General features: G+C 40.7%; 1 protein-coding gene across 6 annotated transcripts in view; it reads left to right on the forward strand.

Moving 5' to 3' along the window:
- Positions 1–7,362: 7,362 nt before the first annotated feature.
- UPF2 (UPF2 regulator of nonsense mediated mRNA decay) overlaps positions 7,363–15,100 on the forward strand; it is a 201,291-nt gene continuing 193,553 nt past the window's right edge. For 4 of the 6 annotated variants that reach the window (XM_043966392.1, XM_043966388.1, XM_043966394.1 and 1 more), the window contains exon 1: positions 7,363–7,486. The gene's annotated coding sequence lies outside the window, so the exon portion shown is untranslated. Of the gene's footprint in view, positions 7,487–7,677; positions 7,800–7,858; positions 7,961–15,100 lie in introns of those variants that run through there. The other 2 variants (XM_043966390.1, XM_043966389.1) reach the window with 2 other exon arrangements.

Below are 15,100 nucleotides of genomic sequence, written 5' to 3' on the forward strand. Positions count from 1 at the left end.
TAATTTCTTTATTGGTAAAATGAAGAAAGGCAGCTGGGGGCAGCTAGGTGATGCAATGGATAAAGCACTGGCCCTAGATTCAGGAGTACCTGAGTTAAAATCTGGCCTCAGACACTTGACACTTACCAGCTGTGTGACCCTGGGAAAGTCACTTAACCCCCATTGCCCCACACAAAAAAATAAGCAAAAAAAAAAAAAAACTACACTAAGAAGGGCAGCTAGGTGGTGAAATAGATAGGGTGAGGGACCTGGAGTCAGGAAGATTCATCTTCCTGAGTTCAAATCTGGCCTTAGACACTTATGCTGACCCAGGTCTAATCACTTAACTCAGTTTCCTCATCTGTAAAATGAGCTGGAAAAGGAAATGGCAAGCCACTCGAGTATCATTGGCAAGAAAACTCCAAACGGCGTCATGAACAGTTGGACATGATTGACCAACAACAAAAACAATAAAATGTAAAGGTTGGTCTAAATAACTTCCCTAAATCTATGTGGCCCAAATTAATGTGTTTTTCCATCATTTACAATAATATTGTTAAAATGCCTGCTGCAGCATGCCTCCTGAATCTCTATAGTCACTTCTGCTTCTCAAATCTGGTGTTCTTATGTGTAGAGTTACTTAATCTGAGTCTGCATCTTGGAGGCACAATTCCCCATTCTGGTCTTCAATCACTAGAATCTTGAGGCAGGTGAGAACAGGTCTTTTATCAGATAGAGAGAACTCCTGAATTTTCCCCCTCGATGATGAAGACGATGTTTAAAGCTAAAATCGTTTTGCTGTGACAGAGTGGATTTGGGGGTCTTTCCTGGTTAAAATATACTTGTCTGAGAAGTTCCACCTGGGACCTCTGCTGGAAGTTGGGAGGAACTGCCAAAGGAGACATCACACAGCAAAAAAACTGATAACACCTGCTGGGAGCAAAGAGGTTTTGAAAAATGATCTAGGGGGCAGCTAGGTGGCACAGTGGATAAAGCACAGGCCCTGGATTCAGGAGGACCTAAGTTCAAATATGGCCTCAGACACTTGAAATGCACTTGAAATGTACTAGCTATGTGACCCCGGGCAAGTCACTTAACCCTTACTGCCCTGCAAAAACAAAAACAACCCCCCCCCCAAAAAAAAGAGAGAGAGAGAGAGAGAGAAATGATCTAACTTAATAGGAGTGACTCTACTCTGGAGAGTTGTAGTCATGTAATGGAAGTCAACCAGGATTCATCTTCCAGTGGCTCACTCTTCTTCCCTCCTTATCTCACATCATTAAGATAACTTCTGCCATTATTTCCCCCTTCACTTGACTTGTTTGACTTCTTGCCTTCCAAGGCAAATTTGTCTTAGATGATCAAGTGATTCCATTCTGTCCTGTCTTCTCCAGCAGATTCCCCCTCTATCAACTATACTTTCTTTTTTAAACAATATTTTAGTTTTCCTTCAGTTACATGTAAATGTTTAACATTTATTTAAACATTTTTGAGTTCCAAATTTTCTTTCTCCCTCAGTCTCCTTCCAGACAGTAAGCAACTTAATATAGGTTATACATGTTCAATCATGTAAAACATACTACCATATTAGTCATTCAATTATACTTTTTCACTAATCTTTATCCTCTCCCTGTCCACTGAATACTTTTGTAATGCCTATAAACATACCCATTTCTCCCCTAGTCTCAAACAACAACGACGACAAACCTCCATCCATCCTTAATAGCTATTGTCCTAAACTCTATTTCTTTTCATGGTTAAACTTCTTTTGTTTTGTTTTGCTTTTTTGTTTGTTTTTGGGTGAGGCAATTGGGGTTAAGTGACTTAGCCAGGGTTACACAGCTAGTGTGTAAAGTGTCTGAGGCCGGATTTGAACTCGGGTCCTCCTGAATCCAGGGCTGGTGCTCTATCTATCCACTGCGCCACCTAGCTGCCTCCTCATGGTTAAACTTCTTGAGGCCACTCTGTTCTTAATTCTCTGCAGTATAATTTTCAACTTCATCATTTAACTGAAACAGCTCTTTCCAAAGTTACCTATGTTTTCTTAATTGTCAAATCTAACGACTTTTTTCAATTCTCATCCTTCAATCTGTCTTCAGGCTTTGCCACTTGTAGATCAACCTCATTTCCTTCATAGTTTCTTTTCTCTAGGTTGACACCATTCACTCCTGGTTCTACAGCTAGACCATGCCCACTAGTGATCGGTATCCCATAAGCCTCAGCCCTGAGCCCTCTTCTCCCCCTGTGCTATTTCACTTGGTGATCTCATCAGCTCTCATGGATTCAATTATCACTTTTAGCTCCAGCTGGGTGGCACAATGTATAGAGTACTAGACCTGGAGGAAAAAAAGCCCTGAGTTCAAATGCAGCCTCAGACACTTACTATTTGTGCTCCTGGGCAAGTTACTTAACCTTTGTCTGCCGCAGTTTTCGAGGATCAAATAAAGTATTTATAAAGTGCTTAGCACTGTGCATGGCACATAGTAGGTACTTAATGTTTATTGATTGGTTGCTAGGGGTTTATAGAGGTTCCTAAGCTCTCAGTCTCCAGCATCCACTTTAATTTAATGTTGCTTATCTTGGGTATGAATTGTTACTACCACCCTTCCTAGTAATTTTCTTATGTCTGTACTGCTGATATATTGTGAATCCCTGTCGACTGCTCTAAGTCTTTCCTTATTTCTTTCCTACTTCCCCCAAATTTGTCTATCCCTGTGACCTCAAGTACCAAGTTTGGGTTTCTTTTGGTTAGTTCCCTAATGCATTTATGCTGAATAAATTGGTTTCCCCACTCTAAATTTTAATCTTCTTGGGGGCTAGACTAATCTTATTTAAGTTTTCTATCTCCCTCAGTAATTGGCACTGAGCTCTGAACATTGTAGTTATTTAATGTTTGTAGTTTTGTTTTGTATTTTATTGCCATTTGCAGAAAGAGTTCCTTTTTCAGTCTTGCAGCAATGATTCTCAGCCTTACTTTTGTAAAATCAGGACAGCTCCAATTAGTTTAAGGAGTATCACAAAAATCTTTTCTTTGTTAATTCCTTTTCCTTAACATAATATTGTTTTTCTGATTTCTACCTTCTTTTCTCGTGGAGCTAGCCCTTGAAACAAAGATTTAAAAGGAAACCCCAAAAAGGTCATCAAATCTAATACACCTACTTTTTTGGACTGTATATGTAATATTCGTACCACCTAAACCTTCAGCCTTGGATCTCTCCAGCTATTGCTGAATGAAGATGGAGAAAATCTCACAACCATTCTGAGTGGGTCCACTGGTCTTTCACTGCTGTTGAGCAATTCTATCATACCTCTCTTATCAACTCAGCATCCCACTCTTCACAGCAGCTCTTCCCAACCTTTTTATTCCTCCTCAAACTTCCCATGGTTCCCATCCCTCCCACATTTAGCTGAGAACCTTGCCTTATATTTTATGAAAAAATTTAGGCCATTCACCATGAACTCCTTTTTTCTTCCTCATCCCTTATCACTCAGGTGTTTTCTGCCTGTCTCTTCCCTCACCCCTGTCTCACACGATGAAGTTGTCCTACTTCTTAGCAAGAGTAACTCTACTCCTTCAAGTGATCCCATTCCATCCTGTCTCTTAGGAGAGAGTGCCCCCATGTGATCCCCACTCTCACTTATTCTCATTCTCTCCCTGTCTACTGGCTCATTCTCTACTGCCTACAAACATGCCCAAGTCTCCCTTATCACAAAAGAAAAACCTTCCCCTGATGCTTCCATCCTTACTATGATCCTATATCTCTAATTCCCTTTGTAACTAAATTCCTTCACAAAGCCATCTACAATAGATGCCTCCACTTTCTTTCCCCTCACCTCTTGATTCCTTACAATATGTCTTCTGACCTCATTACACTGAAACTGCTCTCTCCAAAGTTTTTAATGATGTCTTAGTTGCTAAATCCCATGGCCATTTCTCTATCTTCCTTCTCCTCTAAGCTCAGATCTCAACTGCCTTTCAGACATCTTGAACTGGATGTCCAGCAGATATTTCAATATTTTCAAAATGTAACTTACAAAATGGAATCTTTCTCTCTAAGCCTTCCCCTCCTCCTTCCTTCCCTATTACTGTAGAGGACAACATCATCCTTCCAGTTGCTCAGGCTTGCAACCTAGGAGTCATCCTGGATTCCTCACTATCCCTTACTCTTCATATCCTAGCTATTTTGTTTTTGTTTTGTTTTTTTTTAGTGAGGCAATTGGGGTTAAGTGACTTGCCCAGGGTCACACAGCTAGTAAGTGTTAAGTGTCTGAGGCCGGATTTGAACTCAGGTCCTCCTGACTCCAGGGCCTGTGCTCTATCCACTGCGCCACCTAGCTGCCCCTCCTAGCTATTTTTAAAGCCTGTTAATTTCACCTCTGCATCATCTCTTGAATCTACTTCTTTCTCTCCTCTGACACTATTACCGGTCTGTCGCAGGCCCTTATTACTTCAGGCCTTCATTATTGTACTAGCCTGCTGGTGGATCTGCCTTCCTCAAGTCTCTCCCCACTCCAATCCATTTTCCAACCACAAATGATTATCCCAAAACATAGGTCCATTCATGTCATCCCCTACTCAATAAACTCCAGTGGTTTCCTATTGCCTTCAGGAGTAAATACAAAATGGTTTGTTGGGTATTCCAGCCTCCTCCTACCTTTCCAATCTTCTTATACCTTACTCCTCAACAAGTATTCATTGAACCAGTGACTTGGGCCTCCTGGCTGTTCCATGAACAAGACTTTCCATCCCTTGTGTCTCAAGTATTCTCTCTAGCCATCTCCTATGCCTGGAATGTACTCTCTCTGTTCTGACTACCAACCTCCCCAACTTCCTTTCAGTCCCAACTAAAATCCCTTCTTTTCCTGGAAACCTTCCCCAATTCTCTCTCTCTCTCTCTTTTTGTGGGGCAATGAGGGTTAAGTGACTTGCCCAGGGTCACACAGCTAGTAAGTGTCGAGTGTTTGAGGCTGGATTTGAACTCAGGTCCTCCTGAATTCAGGGCTGGTGCTCTATCCCCAATTCTCTTAATTGTATTACTACTTAATTGTAGAAGGTACTAGCCTTCCTTCTGTTAATTATTTCCTTTTTATCTTCTCTATAGCTTGCATATATTTGTTTGCATGTGGTCTTCCCCATTAGATTGCTAGCTCCTTGAGGGCAGGGATTATCCTTTGCCTCTTTTTGTATCCCTTGGCACTTAGCACAGTGCCTGACACCTATTAGGAACTTAATGTTAATTGATTATTTCACATTCATATTCCCTCACCTTTGTATCGAAGAGTATACTTTTTCAACTCTTCAATCCAAGCCTGCTAATTCTATGGAGTTCATTTCATTTTATAGTTTTTCCTATGTGCATTATGGTAATCATTGGGTATATTATTTTCCTGGTTCTTTTTATTTTACTATGTATCACTTCAGATAAATCTTTCCATACTTTTCTGAATTGTCAGGGAATCTTTAGGGATGTCACAAAATTATTAAATTTTAAAAAATATAACATTTTGTTTAGATACAAAAACACTTCCTTAAAACCCTCTTCTATAAAGTAGGTCCCCCAGAAAAATGATTGTTAAAAGTGAAGGAGCATTGTCACAAAATGTTTTACAAAAACTTTTAATTCATTTAAATTCATTGTATCCATGCGATTCAGACTTCCCTGAACTGTCCCAATTTTAAATTTTCTGCCCCATTTGCCAGTCAATCAACATTAAACACTTACTACATGCTGGGTACTGTACTGACAGGGATACAAATATCTGCCCTCAAGGAGCTTATGATCGAATGGGGAAAGACACACAAAAGGAAGCTGAAAATCCAAAATGAGAACAAGACTATGATGAACCCTTTTCTTAAACAGAGCCCTAGAGCTCATGGCTTTGTCCTCGGGCAGAGTCCAATCAGAGGTGAAGAGAGTACCAATGAGATGTGCATACTCGGGCAGATTCAGTTTTGCAGCATGAGATTTCCCCCAGATGAGTTTCTTGACGCATGATGGAACTATCCAAAGAAGTCCCAAAGCAGCATAGTTAGTGGGACATTGTCCTCATAAATCAGACCCTCTCCCTTTCTCTTCCACCCAAATTGTCAGACCAAGAGTACCTTTTTTTTTTTTTTTTTTTAGTGAGGCAATTGGGGTTAAGTGACTTGCCCAGGGTCACACAGCTAGTAAGTGTTAAGTGTCTGAGGTCGTATTTGAACTCAGGTACTCCTGACTTCAGGACTGGTGCTCTATCCACTGCGCCACCTAGCTGCCCCCAAGTGTACCCATTTTTGAGGGGAGAACATGGTCATTTTATGTACACAGCATTCTTAGAAGGGAGGATCTTTTGGGAAATTAAATATAATATAGCAACACCCAAAAGGCTGGAAATCGCTCTTTTGGGGGTTAAGAACCAAAACCGGAAAAAGGTGCATTCATCATTAAACCACTCATAACAGATGTTTCGCTTCCGGATGTATACAGTGAAACCGGGACATTGGTTAGGTGATGTAAAGGTTTTCAAAAGTTAGGGGGTGACGTGGGCATGCTCAAAAGGCCAGGGACTTCTCACGGGAATTTTTGGGAAACAAACCTACTTAACCGGGTTCTTGGAGTAGAGACTTGGGAGTAGAGACTCGTCTTATTTGAGAGAGTGGAGGTTTTTTTTTAAGGAAAGATTAAAACATTCCTTTGTTTATTTTCGCTGCCCCTTTTCCCTTCGAATCTTCACGTAGCTAAATCTATTATCTGCCGTGTTCCAATGAATGACTCCTTTCCCAAAGCCCAGATCTTTCCTCTCCCAAACTTTTCCTTCTCAAACCTTAAGGCTTATGAGCCTATGGAACAATCGCTAGCTTTGTCCTCAACGTGCTACCGTACTTGTTCTTGGCTCCTCCCACCCAGGGCCTCATGTCCCAGTTCTCACCCCCTCCTTAGGCGAGGTTGCGCCTGCGTACTTCTCTTTCCTGCTCTCTCTCTCTTTCCTGGTGACCAACCCACTTCCTGTCTCCCGGCCGTCAGAACGCTCCTCCTTGCCTTTGCTGGGGCCCCGGGTTGAGGAGGTGGTGGTGGGTGGAGAGAGGTGGAAGAGGTTGTCCTTGGCACCGCCTGTCTGAAAATCCCACTTGTCTCCCTCTCGACCCCTCCCAGACAGCAGCCTGAACTTGTCAAGGTGGAGTGATTGGGATTTCCGTAGAGAACCTAGGGGTCGCCATCCAGGAATCGAGGAGCGGGTGGTAGGCAACTACCCGCAACCTGGCGAGCCGGGAGACTTTCGTTCAGGCAATCGCGCGGACAGCTTCTTCCTTCCACCTCCCTCCGCCCCGCCCCCACCCGCAGTTCGGGTCCGCGTTGGTGAGTGGCGGGCGGGAGGGCCAGCGGGCGGGGGGAGGGAGGGGGAGCTGAGGGGAAGGCGGGTCCTCGTCGGGGAGATAGGTGAGGGGGGGGGGGAGGGGAGAGAGGAGAGCCGGAGCGGTGGAGTTGGTACTGGGAAACCCGGGGCTGATGTTGACAACAGGCGAGAGGTGAGTGCTGGGGACGGAAGCTCTTTCCTCTCCACATTCGCCCTCAGCCCCGGAGACTGGAGTCGCGGGGTAGAGGGAGGGAAACCTGCCCTCCCAGCTCCCTGGAGCGGGCGGGCGGGCGGGCGGGGGGGGGGGGTAGAGGGAGGGACACGAAGGAGGCGCCTCCCCCCCACTCCTTACCTTAGCTCCTTGTGGGGACTGAGGTGGGGGACGGAGGAGACAGGGTCGCCGTCCTCCGCCCACTAGAGGAGGGGAAGGATGGGGGTGCGTGCCCCTCCGAGCCTGGGCTGGGCCGAGGGCTGGAGGCGGAGAGGTCCGAGGGAGTTGGGGGGCGTGGAGCGGGTAGGGGGGGGGAGTTAAGGGGCGATTTTCGGTTTTTTTTTGGTGGGGGAAGTCGGGGGCCGGGTGTTGCTTCGAGGAGCATCGGTAGCGGGGCGAGCATGCGGTGTGCAGCGGGCGTGTGAGCGGGTGGAGGTGCGTATGTCCTGGGGCAGGGGGAGCCCGGGGCCACGAGTAAATGGAGGTGTTAGGGAGGAGAGGGAAAGGGAAGGAAAGTTTGCCGGGCTAAGCACGGGGCAGGTCTGAGAGGAGGAGCTGGGAGAGCCGTGAGCTGGGGCTGTGGGGAGCCGGCGGGCGTGGGACCGGGACTGCGGTGTGCGGAGGGTCCTGTGCAAATGTCATTTGGGCTTAACTTCTTTAGATCCCCTCTGGCAGGCGGGCGGGCGGGCTCCCTCGTTCACCTTGCCCTCCCACGGGTCCCCACCGGACTTGTAGGATCAGGGCTGCCGCAGCAGGACCAGGGAAGTTATCTGTCCAAGAAGACTCATTCTCTGTCTCCTGCCTTATCTTTGAGCTTCCTGGGCCTGTGAGGGCAGGGAAGAAGTGAGATATACATAATAACTCGAGAACCGAAAGTAAATCTAGTACTCACCCTTTTTTGATCTACTATGGCTTTTTTCTTCTGATAAGTTGGAGTTTTGGGTTAACTTAGATTAATATTATTCTGCAGACCTTCATATTGCAGTAAACTTTGGTGAAACTTACACACACATACACAATCCCTTTTAAATAAACTATTTTGACTGCTGTTGGTCTTTAAATGATAAAAATTATAGACAGGAAGCAGATTTGTTGGGCTTGGGAACAATAATACCCTTAGACTCGTGGAACCTTAAAAAACATGGTAAACCAATATTCTCTTACTGACTTAAAGAGTATTTCTCAGAGCACTTATTTAATATTTTAACCTGTAATCCATATGTTGCCTCTCAAAAGGAAAATGATACCTATCATATTCTCTTTGTTCATTCTAGGAAAGTAGGTAGTGTGTTGTTTTGTGCAGTTGGGGCACTGCTAGCTAAATAACAACTTCCCAATGTTAATCAATATGTTCCAAGACTTCCCTACCCACAGTTCATAATAGCTCACTTTGATACGGTGCTTTTAAAATGTTTTCAAGTGAGGCAGCTAGGTGGCGCAGTGTATAGAGCACCGGCCCTGAATTCAGGAGTACCTGAGTTCAAATCCGGCCTCAGACACTTAACACTTACTAGCTGTGTGACCCTGGGCAAGTCACTTAACCCCAATTGCCTCACTAAAAAAAATGTTTTGAAGTGCTTTCCTCATGTGAGAATTATCCCCATTTTACAGATGAGGAAACCGAGGCACAGAGAAGTTAAGTGACGTTGCTCAGGGTCACACAACTAGCTAGTTAAGTATCTCTGAGCTGAGACTTGAATTCATGCCCTCTGATTCCAAACCAATGCTTTTTCCATTACTTTAGGCTACCTTCTTACAACAAATGGAAACCCTTTCATTTCAAATAGAAATCAAGTACCAAGTACATTTATGGGTGACAATGGATAGTAGTGGTACCTGGATCATAGATTTAGAGAAAGAACAGTCATTTAATTCAAGCCTTTATAGGAAACTGAGGCCCCAAGAGGTTGTCACATGTATCCCATGAGTAGAAGCATAGGCAGAAATTGAACCCATGTCCCAACTTCAATTCCAATGCTCTTTCCACTGTTCTGAACTACCTTTGTGAATGGAGAGTGCTCAGACAATGCAGTTTTATTTTCAGGATCATTCTATGGCTTCAATAAAAAGATTTAACATTTCTATCTCCATTGTTTTTAATACTTAATGTAAACTTTTCTGGCATTTATACCTGATCTAAGTAGTGAATTATAGAATTTTAAAATAAAGAATTTCTGCTTTATATCAAAAGTAATGTAGTATGTGGTTGAACTTTTTAGCTAAAATGTTCAAACAACATTTGGTTTAGATCAAGTGAGCTTTTAAAAATTTGTCTTTCTAAATATCGGAGATAAATTGGTATAGTGGGAAGAGCACTGGATGGGAAGTCAGGAGACTTAGGTTTTAGTTGTGGTACTGTACCTTTAACTGGTTTTAGTAATTTTAAACTTCCCTGGGTCTCTATTTCCTGAGCTAAAATTGAAGGAGTTTGACTAGTTGATTTCTAAGATTCCTTCCAGTGATAATAAAGTTTGACTATGTTTAAAAAAATCTGTAGACCATCTGATTTATATAGAAAATTGTGCTTTTATCTCAACTTTTTGTAGTAGGTAAATTTGCTGACGACTCATTTTGAATATTAACTTTCAGCAGTAGGACAGATGAAGGAAAATGTTTTTTATTAAATGGCATTATGTGGCAACCACTGTGCTGAGCCCTGAGGATACATACACAAAAACAAACGTCTTTTTTTGGGCTCCAGTAGTTTATACAGAGTGGTGTCTTTCTAGGCATAGAGAGAGTTGGTTCTATGTTAAGATCAAAGATTTAAGAGAGAAACTGTTCTATTTCTAATATTCTACAAACGTGCATCTAGTTTGCAAAGCTTTTGAAGCATAAACTATTTTTCTTTATGTCATTGATAGATTTTATTTTTGTAACTGATAGATTGTAATTAATAGATTTTATTTTTGCAACTGATAGATTTGTAATTAATAGATTTTATTATTATTTATTTCTTCTTTCGCGGGGCAGTGAGGGTTAAGTGACTTGCCCAGGGTCACACAGCTAGTAAGTGTCAAGTGTCTGAGGCCGGATTTGAAATCAGGTCCTCCTGAATCCAGGGCCGATGCTTTATGCACTGTCACCTAGCTACCCCGATTTTATTTTATTTTTTAAGAAGAAAAATAACTTATAGATTTAATCTTCTTAACTAAACATGTTAAACTTTTAATATCTCTGTCCCTTGCTACTCATCTGAAAATTGCAGTGGTTTGTACCTAAGGCAAAATTAGAATTCTTAACACTAAATTCTATGTTGACATTGCTATTTGCTTCAAAGTAGCAATTGATCTATTATCAGTAGATTGTATGGGTGCTCCTTCATTGGTGCAGTATCAAATATCTTCTCATTTCAGCAATTGTTGCCTTTGTCCTCCTCTAAATCATCCACAGAGGCTGGAGGGTATTTCTAATTTTGTGAATAGTGTAGAAATAATATTTTTTAAATGCTTTAATTTGAACAAAATGAAACTTTTTTGGGGGGTGGGCAGGGCAATGGGGGTTAAGTGACTTGCCCAGGGTCACACAGCTAGTAAGTGTCAAGTGTCTGAGGCCCCAAAATGAAACTCTTAAATGTCTGTGTTCTCTAGTTCCATCTTATACCCAGGTGTCAGACAGTTGTTACATTTTATTGAAACAAGCACAAAACTTATTGCTTACTGAGTTTAGTTTATTATAAAATTAGGAACCATATTCAGAACTTAACTCTCACTCTGATGTCAGAGCCCTGAATATCGTTGTATGCAGTAGAGCAGTGTGTTAGAACCACCTATTAAAACTATATGTTAGGGGCAGCTAGGTGGAGCAGTGGATAGAGCACTGGCCCTGGATTCAGGAGGACCTGAGTTCAAATTCGGCCTTAGACACTTAACACTGGCTGTGTGACCCTGGGCAAGTCACTTAACCCCATTTGCCTCACCAAAACAACAATGACAACAGCAAAAAATATATGTTAAAGCTGTTATTTGCTAGAATTATAAGAATTGACAACTACATTTCCAGATATTTAAATGTTACTAATTTGGTACATTTACATCTATGCATATATATTTAAAGTAATTAAAATACAAAACAGTAAATTATGATTCTGGATTTAGAAGACTTACCTCTGCTAGGCTATGTAGACCAAGAAAGGTGGGAGAAAAAGGAAAGAATGAGAGGAGCATGAAGAAATGAATATATCTGGCAAATGATATCAACATTTACCTCAAGTGGCCCTCAATCACTGCAGTAATTCTTTCTTTTTTTTTTTGGCGGGTCAGTGGGGGTTAAGTGACTTGCCCAGGGTCACACAGCTAGTAAGTATCAAGTGTCTGAGGCCAGATTTGAACTCAGGTACTCCTGAATTCAGGGTTGGTGTTTTATCCATTGTGCCACCTAGCTGCCCCCTGCAGTAATTCTTGAAGAACATAAAGTCGTAATTAATGTCACAAGCATTTATTGAAACATTTCTTGGATAAATAATTTGCATTATTTTTCAGTCTGTATTTTAAAACACTTTAAAAACTCCATGTGCAACTTTTACGGCACATTTTAAGAAAATTTGTAATGTTATTCTTCCTTAAATACATCTTTGCATTTTTTTCTTGTGTTTGTAAAAATAAGCACCTGAATTTGGCTTTCACTTTGAATGGTTGCCTGGGCACTGAAAGATGAACTTTCCTAGAATCACAAAGCCATTATTTGTCCTATGCAGAACTCAAACCTGGGGCTTCCTGGGGTCTTCTTCCTGACTCTGAGGCAGTCTCTTTATCTATTATACCAAGCTGCCTCTCAATGTCATAAGTATATCTTATGGATAGACTTTTGCCTTCACGTTATAGTCATTTCACCCTGCTCTCACCTTTCTAAATTTAACCATGAAATATTTAAAACAGAAGTTCTTAACCTTTTTTGTGTCTTGGACCACTTTCTCAACAATGTTGTTAAATGCATAAAAATACATAGGATTACAAAGGAAAAACCAATTATATTGAAATAGTTATTGAAATACTAAAAAAAAAAAATAGACAAATTCCTAGATGCCAGGTTAAGAGTATCAACTGAAAAAAATTATTCTACTTCATGAAAAGTTTCTTTATTCTGATGCTTGGAGAAATTTAGTTTTAATGTTTTACTCAGATCAGTTTTTCTCGTACTAGTTAGTGTTAAGGGGTAAAATTCTAGCTAGTCTGTCTAAAATATCTAATGAGTGGTCGCCAATAAATTATAAGCTTTAGCAAGAGTTAGACCTTTAAGCGTTTATTAAGGAAAACAAGAATTTGATAAAGAGAGAGAGAAAGGCCTAGATTCCTATCTATTAAAGGGAGAGCACATTTCTAGCTCCGCTCTCCACCAGAGTCCAAAGGAAAGAGCCCGAGACTGAGCACCAGTCTCTTCCTTCCTCCTCCCACTAGTCCGCGTCACTTCCTGACTCCTGGTCTTGCCCTCAAAGACCTTCCCTTCATGGGCAGAACTCTTCTACAGTAAGTATCCAGCAGGTGGCGTTATTCCAATCGTTACAGTCCCCCCTGTTGTTCCTCAAGAAACAAAATGTTTCCTTGATGGAACAGTAAAAAGAATATAATAACTATTGCTAACTAATAATATGTGAACAACAATATAGAAAAGGAAGAGAGGAAAGTTTTGTCCAGAGGGGTGATTTTTTGTCCTCATGAACCGACGCTTTGACATTGGTCTTGCAAAGGGAGGGCCTCTGCAGAGAATACATATTACAGATGGTGTATATTATAACAGAAAAAGAAAAGAGAAAAACCAAACCAAAACAAAACAAAACTGTTCATTTAAAGTCTCTGAAACTCTTTTCTCAGATGTCCTCTAGGTGTAGTCGTGGAATGGAAGTCTTTTCAGGGGTTGATGTGTGGATACTGGTAATCAGCCAGGAAATTTCCTACAAAATTGAGCTTAATACAACTTTAAAATAGCTTTGTCAATAATCAAATCCAACAATGAAAGTTCTCAAAAACATGTCTAAGGGAATTCAGAATCTTAGTTGTTACACATGAAACATATAATAAAACAAAAATTGAAACATTCTTTAAAATTATAATATTACTATAGTCCCCCCTTATGGAGGGTAATTGAGAAGACAATTGCTCTGATATTAATTTTTTAAAATAATTTTTTATCTTTGTTTCATCACTTTTTGCATCATCTGCCTAATTATCCTCATGCCATTATGAGAAATTAAAAAATCTAATATAATTGGTAACAGGTGTCAAGGCCAAATTCAACACTGTATTTATCATGACACCTGAGATAATTATGGGGGTTACCATAAAAGAACAGAGAAATGATGGGATATGAGCATTCCCACACTTGAGCAATATGTACTGCCCATACAGTATGCCAGGCTTAAAATAGGTGGATGGAATATATGTCCATGCCACCGAACATATTGGAAGAAACTGAGTCAGACTTAATCAGATGCATGGGACTGAGATGTCCATGGCATCAGGCATATAGGAGGGAGCATGGAAGCCAGGTGTAGAAGTGAGATGGGTGGGATGAATACTTCCAGCCATCTGTACAATATTGTGGGGAAAAATAAAATAAAATATTAAACCAAGAGAATCCAACCTCAACATTTGTCAAAAGCCGTTCCCTCGGCCATACCTTGACTTCATGCATGTCTCCCCTCATGTGACAGTTCAGTGTCTGCTCTTGCATGTATTCCTCTTGTGATTGGATGGCATCTTGGCCAACTGGCATCTGATAACTCAGAATAAAGGCAATTAATGTCTTAAATGATAAGTTCCCATAATCCAAGTCTCATATGGATTTAAAAATTGAGGATAATAAATGATTGCAAAAAATGTGAATACATCTTGACTCAGAACACAATATATAATTATGCAACAATTTCAAATAATACCCCTTTTTTTTTACTTAGTATACAATTACTTTTGTGAAAAATCAGAACATACTTAAATACAAGTTAAAGCACAACAGAATCTCAAAGAACTTTTTTTTTTTTGAAAAAAGAAAACTTTTACAAATGTTCCCCTCTTTTTTTTTTTTTTGGAATATGCTTATTAAAAATAATACTTCTTTACACTTGCCATGGCAACCAATTTGCCAGGGAAATGCTTTAAAGAGTTTGATCAAATAATCAGTTGAGAAAAAATAACAAAAACAAACAACTCAGAACATGGGAGCACAATACTCCTAGAATTAACATTGTATTATGAAATCGAAACCATCTTGCAATGTTTCAAAATTAGATAGACAAATGAATAGAAGAAAATACACATGGAACAATAAAAGACAATGAAATTCAAACTAAGGAAATCTAAATGAATATGAACTTAATATTAACAAGAGTATTATAAAATATAAACCTGATCACATGACTATAAAAAGCTTTTACAAATATTCTCCTTGTTTTAAAAACTAAGTATAAAACACAATCTCAAAAGCAGGAAAATCTCTACGAAAATAAACCCATACCATTAATTTCAAAATGTATATGTAATAGCATAGAAATCCTATGTAACCTCTGAACTGACATTAATACTCTGAATGAATTCAGAACACTTTTGATTCCGGTATCTAAAATCCCCAATACTCATATCA

The sequence above is a fragment of the Dromiciops gliroides genome, chromosome 5, assembly GCF_019393635.1.
Source record: "Dromiciops gliroides isolate mDroGli1 chromosome 5, mDroGli1.pri, whole genome shotgun sequence".
Lineage (NCBI taxonomy): Eukaryota > Metazoa > Chordata > Mammalia > Microbiotheria > Microbiotheriidae > Dromiciops > Dromiciops gliroides.